Below are 13,066 nucleotides of genomic sequence, written 5' to 3'. Positions count from 1 at the left end.
AACATCATCATATTGTCCAAGATTTGACACAAGAATGGTTAAGGAGAGGTGAAGTGAAACCAAAAAATGAAAGGCTAATAGTGGCAGCTCAGTATAGTGGTCTACAATCACATTGGTTTACAAAGTCTAGTGAGGACACTTGAGAAACAGACAAATGCAGCTTCTGTAAAACAGAACTGAAACCAGTTACACATATTGTTGGGTGTGGTACACTCATGGCAGAGGACCTGTTTACTGAAAGGCACAATAATGCTGCAAGTCTGCCGCATTAAGGATCATACAAACATTGCAATATAGAAGCAGCTAAGAAGCACTGGAAACATGAACTACAAAGCATTATATCGAATGATGAAGTTTATATCATACGGGATCACCCGTTAGCAACAGTTCAAAAAATAAATGAGAAAAACAGATATAGTAGACCATGAAACAAGACAAAAGTAGCTTTGGTCACTGAAATTGCTACACAGTGAATACTGTGTTTTACGTACAGAGAGACATAAAGCAATAAAATGCCAGGACTTGCAGGCAGAAATGAGAACCATGTGGAAGAAAGATGCACAGTCAATCCCAATAGTAGTAGGAGCAACACATCTAGTAAAAAGGAGTTTGCAATCATACTTAAATATGCTACCAATAGACATAACCCCATTTAAATTACAGAAGGAGGCAATTCTAAGAACATTGCAGGTGCTGAGAACAACACTTTTGGCTAACATCAAAGAGTAAAGCAGTACAAATTTCATGAATTCTAATTGTATCCTGAGTTAAGAAGACTGCCCATTCTTATCATGGTATTAGAAACCTAAAATACTTGCAGAAATGAAGTTCTGGGTATATTTCACATCTTGGTGTTCAGATGGTGTTGTAAGGGATGAAAATATATCATATAGCAGAAGCATCATTGCAGACTGTACTGCAGATGTGGTGAGGGTTTACACACTCAATGCCTTTCTTTGTATTTTCTGTTACTTGCTGCTGCTGTTGTCATTCTGATGCCTGGTCTCTTTTTCAATACTTTGTTTTCTTCATCTCCTGGTACTTCTATGCCAGTGTAACAATGAGGTAGAAATGGACAACAGTGAACCATACAACCTGTATCATATGGTGTACAGTTGGACAACACTGAACTATACAACCTTTATCAGATTATGCTAGGGATGTTACACAATTCCTGCTGGCATCACTGAAGGAAGCCATGGTGCTCCAGCACAAGATATGGTTACAGTGTGGTTCCTCGGCACAGGTGGTAACATGGCCATAAGCAGGTAATAAATTGCCTTCCTACAGCAGCTGATACCATGGAATGGTGGAATGGGGAGAATGCTGCCATGCATGATGTGACACAGGGAAAATGTATACCCCAGCAGGTGTTCATCACCTTGAGACAGGCCATAGACTCTACTGATGGATCATGTGAAGATCCGCATGGATCTGTGTCTGTAACAGGCATAAAATTAGCTGGATGGATGAGAAGCAGGTAAGCCATTCTGTATCACCTTTCCTACATTGTGCTCCACTATTAAATGTTGAAAGAATGCTTCAACATCCATTTCTAGCATACCTACCATCTGCCTAACCAACTAACTGTTTTTTCTGTCCTTTCCTTTAATTCATCTATGATGTTTTTAAATAGCACTAAAAGAAGTAGTACCTGATCAAAACATTGCCCACCCTTTCCTCTGTGTTTTCACACTGTCCTTGTCTGCAGTGTCCATGGTTGTTGTCACTGACTGCTTTGTGGTGTTTCCCTCTGCAGGCTGTCATTTTTTCTTAAGCCGTCTGGGCCCAGTCTCTGCTCCTTCTTTCTTGCTCTGTCTTTGTCTCTCTGTCTCTCGCTATCCCCCTTCTTATCCTGCTGTCTTCCAACATGTTGCAAGGTGCATATGTCTTCTCTGTCATCTGTTGACCAAGAACATATTATTCCAGGCACAGGTAAACCACATATACATTCTCACTGAACAATTACATCAAAAGCCTAACCCCTATGACTGTATTTGCAGAGGCACAGCTTCCTACTGAAAGAACAAGGTAGTTGTCATCTGTTACTCCCCTAAGTGGTTTTATAACTAACTTTGCTTCATGAAATTTTCAGTGGGTAGTATACCTTCACTGAAAATGCTATGAGTGCAGTCTATACCAATTCATAGGTGAAATGGGATTCATCAAAGAAGGAAATGTCTCCTTTCACCAGGTATACTACCATCAGAGTTGATTATATTCAAAATTAAGTGCAGGGGTGAAGCCTACTGCATAGGGAGTGTGGGGTGTTTTGCCCCATGTAAAACAAAACTGTAAAGTCCTCAAATTAATTTCTTTGGGCTTCAAGCAGAATAAAAAATCATGTTGTTTGAAGGACAGCTGTAACACCTTTGCTGTGTAGTAAATAGCTTCATAGATCCATAGAAGATTACTAGGCTAACAGCTCAAGAGCCCTTAGAAGCCTAGCCAGTTTTGCCCAGATTTTACCCACTTTTCTATTCCTAGGGTAAAGATAACAAGGGTGAGCAGGCAGGATTTTGACAATTTTTACAAGCTACCTCTGTCCGTAAGGGACATACATGGGTGCCACTCCAGAAGTGAATTTGCAATTTCCAATTCATTAATCCAGATTGTGTTTGAAGATCATCAAGGAAGGGCTCTGCTTCACATGAATGGGAAACCTATACCAGAGGAGGGGCAATCTCTGGGTCACATATCTGTCTCTCCAGCATGATCTAGTCTTGTCAGAGATTAGGTTTAGATCCTTTCAGTGGGTAACCCTTGTGCAGTTAGTTTTATGAATATGCAACATTTGCATCAAGGCATACCTCTCAACCACTTCGAGCAAGAAATCTGGATGAAGCCATAAAAATAGGATCATAGGACATTACTAGGGTATTGGCCCTGAGGGCCTTACAAGCCTAGCCAAGAATTTAGCCTATGTTCCGACAAGTCAACACCCAATGCTCCTGTCCAGCAGAGACATAGGTGGAATCCCTTGGGTGTATTTTTTGCTCCCATTCCAGCTATCCAGGTTGTACTTAAAATGGGATAATGAGGTATTCTGCTTGATGTGGGAGGGAGTCTATTCCACAGAAGGAGGAGCATCTGGGAAACAAATCTGTCCTGTCAACAAGTCCTATTGATGTCAAAGACCAGGTTGAGGTTGCACGTGCAGGTTAACCGAGTGGAGCTTGACTTGCAGATATGCAGCAGTCCCATCAAGCCGAGGTCTGAGATTGCTTTGAATGCCAGACAGAGGTCACCTCTGAGGAGTCAGAGATCAGAGGGCTGCTTGAGCCTTCACTGCAAATGCTATGAGTGCAGTCTATACCAATTCATAGGTGAAATGGGATTCATCAAAGAAGGAAATGTCTCCTTTCACCAGGTATACTACCATCAGAGTGTAATGGCAGGGTAGCAATATGGCAGATTAATCCTAGTAAACTGAAGGAATTAACCTTCCTGCGAACTCTGATGCCTCAGTCTCAATTATGAATCACCCTGCTTATATGGGCATGAAAAATCATTTACTTGGACTCTCTGGTTAGTCAATTAAGTAACCGTTAATTCAAAATGCTTAACGGTCTCAGCACCAAACATTAAGCTTTAGTAGCGAAATAACAGAACTTCATTTAAATATTCATTTCCCTTGTCAAGTCAGTATATACGAGCTGTCCCAAAGAACTTGCGTTATCAGTATCAGGTTATGTACGCTAGAGGTAGTGTAAAACAAACTACCTATAAATGCCCATACCTTAGTAGAGTCCAATGTAGTCAAAATTCACTCAGGTAGCCAAAATTCACTCAGGTAGCTTGGTTCTTGTATGCGCTCCTGTGGTGCGCTTCTGTAGATAAGCAAAAGGACAAGTGTACAAAGCAGGTTTCCTACGAAATCTTTCTGTTCGTTTAAATCAGTAAATGCAGTCTCTCGATGTGAGTGCAGCCAAAACTGCGCTTCTGTAATTAAGCAAAAGGACAAGCATACAAAGTAGGTTTCCCTACAACAATCTTTCTGTTCATTAGAGCCAATAAATCCAATCTCTCTGTGTGGATGCAGCCAAAACTGCTCTCTCAAATACACACGACAAGCGATAATACTTCACTTTAAGATTATATCTTCATGAGTAGAAGGATCGACCCAACATCAGTGCAGTATAGTATTATAAAACTTTTATTGAACAAAACGGCAAGCGCTTTCACCCGAAGGCTTCATCAGGCCATTAAACGTTACATATTCGTTTAAAGCTACATCTTAAATACTATTATAATTAATGTCATCACTTCCCTCAATATCCTGTAATTACTATAATTACTAAAATTCAACTATCTTAAAGGTGCATCATTATTTCTATTTGGTGCAACTCTAAAGAATTAATATTAATGAGAACTCATAAAATATAAAATAGTATATATATAAAAACCATGTTAATATTACAAATAGCGCCATGAATACTGACTATGACTAATACATAAAAAATGTGATGCTCTACATGTCATTATATAATAATAAATTAAATGCTGTAATAAATGTGTGTGTACTGAAATATATTAAATGAAGACAAAATTCATATGTATATATCTGAAATGTATTTATGCATACTAAAATGTAAAAATGTAAAAATAAAATGCATAATTTCATATCTAAAGAATATATATACTTTATAAAGAATATACATGTAAATAAAATAATAAAAGTAATAAAATGTGTATGTACATAAATATGTGTATCTAAATGATATATGTATAAATGGATAATATAACAAAATGTATATAAAAAATGTATCTATATGTAGGCATATAAAAATGTGTACCATGAATAGTGATACCAATGATATCTATATGTAAGTAAGTGTATCTGGGTAATGTATGTATTCTATAGATAGTATAATAAAATACATACTAAAATATATGGAAAATGTATGTATATGTAAATATGTAAAAGATGAACCATGTGTACTGTAGATAGTGAAACCAAATGTGCCCATGCTGTATCATGGTTGATATGCCATGTTAACGATATAGCATAAATCCACATGCACATACATTTATACTTAAATACCTATACGTATATGCTATGCATGCATGCACATATTAAAACATCAGATAAACACTTAAAAGTATATATTTCCATATAAGTGATCATATTCATATGCATTCCAGCAAATTAAGTGCTTACAATTGCTAGGAATATCATAATCCATAGTATATGGAAATATCTAGACAACAAATGATAATTCTTATAATAATATAAATTGATTATCTATAGATATAGAACATCATCAAATAATATTTACATATATATAAAAATTAATTAATAATTATTAAACACATGTTATCATATAATTTGTTTTCTAACTGAGCCATCTAATATTACATATACAAGAAAAAAACAAGAACACAAAAAAACAAAAAGACAACATCTATGTTGCATAGGTACTACTTAAAAAAGACAGTAGGTGTTAGTAATGTGTAGTCATTTAATCATATACACAATTTAAAATACTGTTATGATTAGTAATATCAATTTATTATTGGTTATATTACTACCATCTATTGACTTTTATTAACTTTTAACTTCCTGGCTTTAAGCATAGGTTTGATAGGAATTCTATCATTAAGCCCTGGTTCTAAGTGTGCTCTCAGACGAATAATCCATTTACTTTCATGTTGTTCAGTAGTGTTGCGTATGGGCCCTCTTCTAATAGTGGGAACATTAACTTGCATGACCATGAAACTGAAATTATGTTGTTTGGTAGTATTCATTACATGTTTAGATAGTGCATTTTTATCAGATCCTATTCTAATATTATAATAATGTTCTCTGATCCTCTCTCTCTCAGTCGCCTATCTGTTTTGCCCACATAAAAGGCTGAACATAACTGGCATGTTGCCAAGTATACTATATGTGTGGTTTCACAGTTGGCGTTACAATGGAATTTAAATGTGCATTGTGTAGTGGGATGTATAAAATTAGCTGATTGATCTATAGTGTAACAAAAGTTACACTTACCACATGGTCTAGTCCTAGCATCTAAATCACCATTTGATGATATGGGATCAACTCTGTTAGGGCCACATAACATCCTGTACAAATTCAATTTATTCTTATAAGTAAACTTAGGTACACTCCCTACTGTTCCTGAGATTACTGGGTCGATTTGTAATAGATCCCAGTATTTTGTATAGGCCTTTTTAATATTATTAACATCCTGTGTATAATAAATAGTTGCTGTGGGCCTACTATCCTGTACATAATTATTGCTTGCTTCAATAAGTGACTTATTACTCATGCTTTGGTCAGCAAAATATGGGTATGCCCGTCCTTCTCTTAATATTTCCATATCAGTTAGACCTTCATCTATTTCATGTAATTTGTATGATCTAGTTGTAAATTGTTGTTTTAGTTCCTCTATACCTTGTCTATATCCTTCCTGTGTAGAATTTAGCCTTGATAAACGCATGGCTTGCCCTTTCACCATGTTTTTAAATACATGGCCAGGGTGCATACTTGATCTAGGCAAGTATGAGCTTCTGTGACAAGTTTTCCTATAAACTCCTGTATTAATATAACCATTTAATATCTTCTCTACATATACATCCAAATACGGTACGAGATCTTGTGATGCTACCATCGTGAACTTTAAATATGCAGTTGTTAGGTTCATTTCCTTCAGAAACCATTCCAACTCTTTCTTATTTCTTATTATACTACCATCAGAGTTGATTATATTCAAAATTAAGTGCAGGGGTGAAGCCTACTGCATAGGGAGTGTGGGGTGTTTTGCCCCATGTAAAGCAAAACTGTAAAGTCCTCAAATTAATTTCTTTGGGCTTCAAGCAGAATAAAAAATCATGTTGTTTGAAGGACAGCTGTAACACCTTTGCTATGTAGTAAATAGCTTCATAGATCCATAGAAGATTACTAGGCTAACAGCTCAAGAGCCCTTAGAAGCCTAGCCAGTTTTACCCAGATTTTACCCACTTTTCTATTCCTAGGGTAAAGATAACAAGGGTGAACAGGCAGGATTTTGACAATTTTTACAAGCTACCTCTGTCCGTAAGGGACATACATGGGTGCCACTCCAGAAGTGAATTTGCAATTTCCAATTCATTAATCCAGATTGTGTTTGAAGATCATCAAGGAAGGGCTCTGCTTCACATGAATAGGAAGCCTATACCAGAGGAGGGGCAATCTCTGGGACACATATCTGTCTCTCCAGCATGATCTAGTCTTGTCAGAGATAAGGTTTAGATTCTTTCAGTGGGTAACCCTTGTGCAGTTAGTTTTATGAATATGCAACATTTGCATCAAGGCATACCTCTCAACCACTTCGAGCAAGAAATCTGGATAAAGCCATAAAAATAGGATCATAGGACATTACTAGGGTATTGGCCCTGATGGCCTTACAAGCCTAGCCAAGAATTTAGCCTATGTTCCGACAAGTCAACACCCAATGCCCCTGTCCAGCAGAGACATAGGTGGAATCCCTTGGGTGTATTTTTTTGCTCCTCATCCAGCTATCCAGGTTGTACTTAAAAGGGGATAATGAGGTACTCTGCTTGATGTGGGAGGGAGTCTATTCCACAGAAGGAGGAGCATCTGGGAAACAAATCTGTCCTGTCAACAAGTCCTATTGATGTCAAAGACCAGGTTGAGGTCGCACGTGCAGGTTAACCGAGTGGAGCTTGACTTGTAGATATGCAGCAGTCCCATCAAGCCGAGGTCTGAGATTGCTTTGAATGCCAGACAGAGGTCACCTCTGAGGAGTCTGTATGAGACTGAATAGCAGGATAGGGCTTTTAGCCTGTCTGTGTAGGGTAGATGTTTGAGGCCCTGGATTCTGCTGGTGAGGAACCTCTGTGGTCTCTCCAGCTGCTGCATGTGCTTTGTGAAGTACATGCCAAAAGGGGCGGTGCACTCAATAATGGGTCTTATAAGGGAAGAATCTAGGGATGTTATGACCTCCTTGTCCCTGGATAAGATACCCTTTCTAATGAGGTGGACCATGTAGAAAGCTTTCTGTACAACTGAGGCAATATGGTGGTCAAAAGTCAGTTTGCTATCAACCTGGGTGCCCTAGTCTCTTATGACTGATTGCATGATCTTGTTATTAATGTGATAATTTGTGGGGACGTCACTTTCCCCAAAGGGGATGTTGATGCATTTTGTAGCATTCAGTTTGAGGCCATGTTTCTGGCACCAGTCATTTGTTTGGGTGAGACTCTCTTGGAGGATGTTCACATCTCTAGAGAAATTGATGACAGCAGCCAGCTTGCAGTCATCTGCAAACTTGCTCAGCCATAGCCCACTGGTTTTGGCCTGCACCTCAGAAAAGTATATCCCAAACAACAGAGACCCCAAGACTGATCCCTGGAGTACGCCGCTCATTACAGATCTACTGCTTGAGGTGGCTTCCCCTATTTTGACTAGGTGGGTTCTATCAGTGAGCCACTTTGCTACCCATCTGGTAACATATGGATTGAGGCCTAGGTGAGACACTTTATCTATTATACCTGAGTGAGGAATATTATCTAAGGCTTTGACCAGGTCAAGGTAGGTGGTATGCACCATCTTCCCCTCGTCCATAGCTTTGGTGACTGTCTTAAAGAAGTCATCCAAATTTAACAGGCATGACCTCCCCTTGATGAAACCAAACTGTGTGGGATCGAGTGTTTGGAGGTTGCAAATGTCCTTGTTAATGAGATCCATGATAATCCATTCCACAGTCTTGCAGATCAAGCTAGTTAGGCTGATGGGTCTATAATTTTCTGGATTGGTGGATGTTCTATCTTTGTGCAAAGGGATGACACGGGCTGCCCTATACATGGCTGGATGAAACCAGTACTCAGGCTTTGGTTGAATAGGGTGCCTAATGGTGCTGCAAGTTCCTGCCGGAGTTCATGTAGGATGCAGCCTGGAATGTTATCAGGTCCTATGGAGGCTGTATTTTTTTACTTTGAGAAGGTAGTGATGACCTGCTCCCTAGAGATAAGGGGAGGGGGGCAAGTTCTGGGATGTCCTAATTTGCTGATGGGGGGGGGCAGAGGGGTGAAGTTTTTGCTGAACCTGTCTGCCAGTAGGTTGGCTATATCTCTGGCGTTTGTGTATGTGGTGTCGTTGTCCATCAGTTCTGAGCAGATCTGAGTGCTTCCTTTGACATTGCAGACATATGTGGCGAAGACCTTATGATTGTCTTCGGTAGATGTGGCCAGTTTGGACTCAACATTTGCTTTGGAGGATTTCACTAGTGCTCTTATTTGCTTGTTCAGGCTAAGGAGAGATTGCTTCCAATTAGGCACCTGCTCCTTCTTGGTCCTGGACAGCAATTTTTGCCTTTTATTATAGAGTTTATTTATTGCAGATGGCCACCAGACAGGTTTACTCTTGTTTTTGTTGGGTATCCCTGATTCCATACAACTATATAAATGCTTGTATAGTACTTTGGTGTAGGTTTTGTCATATGTGCCAGTTACTATGGAGGGGAGGGGACTGAGAAGCTGTTTATACCTTCCCTCAGGAGGTTGTAATCAGCTTTGAAGAATATTTTTTGTTTGACCCTAGCTGCGGGGGGAGTCTGGGAAGATGGTGACTTCGAAAGTGACCACTTTGTGGTCGGATCTTACCAGGGAGGATGATACTGTAGGGATGCTGTAGTGGTTAATCATGCTGGTTAATACCAAGTCCAAGATATTATCACCTCTTGTGGTGGCAAAGGTCTAAAAATAGGGACAATATTTAAATATTGCTCTTACAAATGTAGAAAGTTGACAGAATAAAAGGTTTTGCATTAGCTTGAATTTTCTGATGGGTACGGAGTCTGAAACTCAAATGTCTGCCATTATTTTCTGAATTCAATCCTCAATAATTAGCTAGTGATTCACCAGATAAACAAAATTTTATGAGGAATAAATAAAAATATAAGGCAAAAATCTGGGCATTCTTTGAAAATCTGGACAGTTGAGAGCTATACATCAGGGTTGGGTCAGAGATTGCCTTGTAGATCAGGCATAGATCACCCCTCAGTAATTGGTAGGAAACTGAATACAGAAATAGGGCTTTTAATCGTCCACATATAACATGGTTATTCCCTGTATTTTTTTGGTGAGAAACATCTAAAAACACTCCAGCTGTTGCAGGTACCTGGTGAAGTAGGTGCCAAATGGGTGCATTGTACACAATTATTGGTTTGTTGAAGGATGAGTACAGTGGTACTAAGACATTTTTAGATCTGGATGCTATACTAATCCACTAATGTAATGTAATCTATGAATCTATACCCTTACTTATAAGCTGAGTGACATATAAGGATTTCCTCACCACCACGGACGCATGATGGTTAAAGTTCAGATTTCTATCTATCTGAGTACCCAAATCGCTCAGTACTGGTTCCACTCTTAGTGGGGCACTATCAATGTTCTAATTTGCAAGGGTATTTGATTTCCCAAAGGGTATTATTATGCACTTCTTTTCATTTATTTTGAGTCCATGGCTTTGACACCAATCAATAGTCTGCATCATTCCTTCCTGTAGGATATCAACATCATTTGAGGAGTCAGTGATTGCCCCCAGCTTACAGTCATTAGCAAACTTGTCAGTCAAAAGCCATGTATATTTGCTTTGATAGCGGAGAAGTATATATCAATACTCCACTAGTGACTGGGATCATGTTGGATGTGGATTCTCCCACTATAATAACAAGTGTCCTATCCATGTGTCATTTGGCTAGCCATCTGGTAACGTAGAGGTTTATATCCAATTTTGTGAGTTTATCTATGATGTGGTATTGTGTCAAATACCTTGGCCAGGTCAAGGGAGGTGGTATGCATTGCTTACCTTCATCCACGGCCTTGGTGATCTTCTCAAAGAAGTCGACCACATTGAGCAGGGAGGATTTCCCCCTCAACAAAGCTGATCTGGGTTGGGTTTAATCTGGAGATTTCTTATGTCATCATTAGTCAGGTCCATGATCATCGCTCAAATAGCCTTGCCTATGAGGCTAGTCAAACTTATGGGTCAGTAGTTTCCATGGTCTAATTCTTCTTTGTCTTTTGGCTTTTTCCCGGTTAGGGGTCACCACAGTGGATCACCTTTCCACTCATGACTGGCAGTAGAGTTTTACGGTGTCGAGTTGCCAGCCTGGTGCCCAACCTTCCACAGAAGGCACACACACATTCACACCTAGGGCCAATTTAGAGTGTCCAATCCACCTGCAGCCTGTCTTTAGGATGTGGGAGGAAACCAGAGCACCCGGAGGAAACCCACGCGACCACAGGGAGGACATGCAGACTCCACACAGAAGGCACCCCAGCCGAGAATCAAACCGGAGAACCTCTTGTTGTGAGGTGGCAATGCTAACCACTGCACCACTGTGGCTGCCCCAGTTTCCATGGTCTAATACACGCACAAAAAAAAAAAACAGAGTGGAGCCAAGACAGGATAACCAGGAAATTTGGTAATTCAAAACATTTTAATAAACATCAAACTCTTGTGCAAAGTGCTCTAATGCTCTGAGGGAGTACAATGTAAGGATGAAAGCACTTACCATGAGTGTCTGGATGTTTATTAAAGTGTTTTGAGTTATTGAATTTCCTGGTTATCCTTTGTTGGATCCTCACTGTGTTTGCATTTGTATTGGACATTTTGTAATGGTTGTTGCTTTGTGTGTATGGAGTTGACTGTTACTGTCCTCCACTCTACTGGGACATAGATTGTCTGGAGACTGTGGTTAAAAAGAGATCTGAGTGTATTTGCTAGGTCATGTTTCAATCTGTTAAATAGACACCCTAGCATTCTATCAGGGCCCATTGATTCCATGTTTTTAGCCTTAGAGAGCACAATGAGGCATGTTCTTTTCTGATAACAGACAAAGTAATTGTGGGGTATATTTCATAAGAGGTGACCGGAGGTGATGAGAGAGTAAAATCTGAGCTGAATTTCTTGGCCAGCAGGTTTGCTATTTTTTCTGTCTGAGTTTAGGTAGTGCCATCTACAGCCAACTCAGCACATTGTTGAGTATTTCCCATAAGATTTTGGACATAAATAAAAAATGGTTTGTGGTTATCCTTTGCTTGGGATGCTGTTTTATTCTCATATTTAGCATTTGAATACTTGACTAGTTCCCTGATTTTCTTGTTGAGACTAATGAGGGATTTTTTTCTCTGTTGTACACCCTCCCACTTACTTCTAGACAGGAATTTTTTCCTTCTGTTGCATAGTCTATTTATGCCAGGTGTTTATCAGGGTGACTAGTTTTTCTGACTAGACCTGAGTTTAGTTCGATCAGGTATTGCTGTTTCTATGCAGTTGTTTAACTGGTTGTAAAGGGGATTTGTGTATACTTCTGCAAAAGTCTTTGTGTTTTCAGTGTTAGGAGAAGCTTTAAAATTACCTATGCTATCACTTAATTGAAGGTAATTTGCCTTGGAAAAATTATTTAGGGTTTTAGGTTTTGGTGAGGATTCTACTTTTACATTTATTTCAAAGGAGACCAATTTATAGTGTGATCTTACCAATAACCTATTCATTAACAACTTTCACCAATCCATCCCAGACTCATCTATCATCCAATATGCAGATGACTCAAACATCTGCTCAGCCTTCTCCCCCTCCGAGCTCCTAGCAAAAACCAACTAGACTTCTCCAAAATAGAAACCTGGATGCAGTCTAACCATCTGGCACTAAATGCAAATAAAACCAAACTAATGTTTTTTCCCCTATCAAAAACTCCATTGACAAATCCACAGTCACCATACAGAGCCAAAACAACACCCTCCTTGAAACTGTTCCCAACACCAAGCTTCTTGGCATCATTATTGATGAAGAACTAAACTTTGACACCCACATCCACTACACAACCAAGAAAACCCACCAAAAGGTAGGTTTCCTCTACAGGCACAACCACTTCCTAAGCCCCTCTACCCATCAAACTCTTGTATCCACCTTCCTACTCCCCTCCCTTATGTATGGTGCCCCTCTTTTCACCAATCTCCATCTTGGCCTATGGTCCAAACTTGAATCCTGCTACCACAAGATCTCCAAATTTGCAGTCAATTCAAAACACTCATCCCACCACTGCCACTC

The sequence above is a fragment of the Protopterus annectens genome, chromosome 1.part2, assembly GCF_019279795.1.
Source record: "Protopterus annectens isolate FY-2018-M chromosome 1.part2, PAN1.0, whole genome shotgun sequence".
Taxonomy (NCBI): Eukaryota; Metazoa; Chordata; order Ceratodontiformes; family Protopteridae; genus Protopterus; species Protopterus annectens.
Note: the sequence above shows the minus strand (reverse complement) of the source record.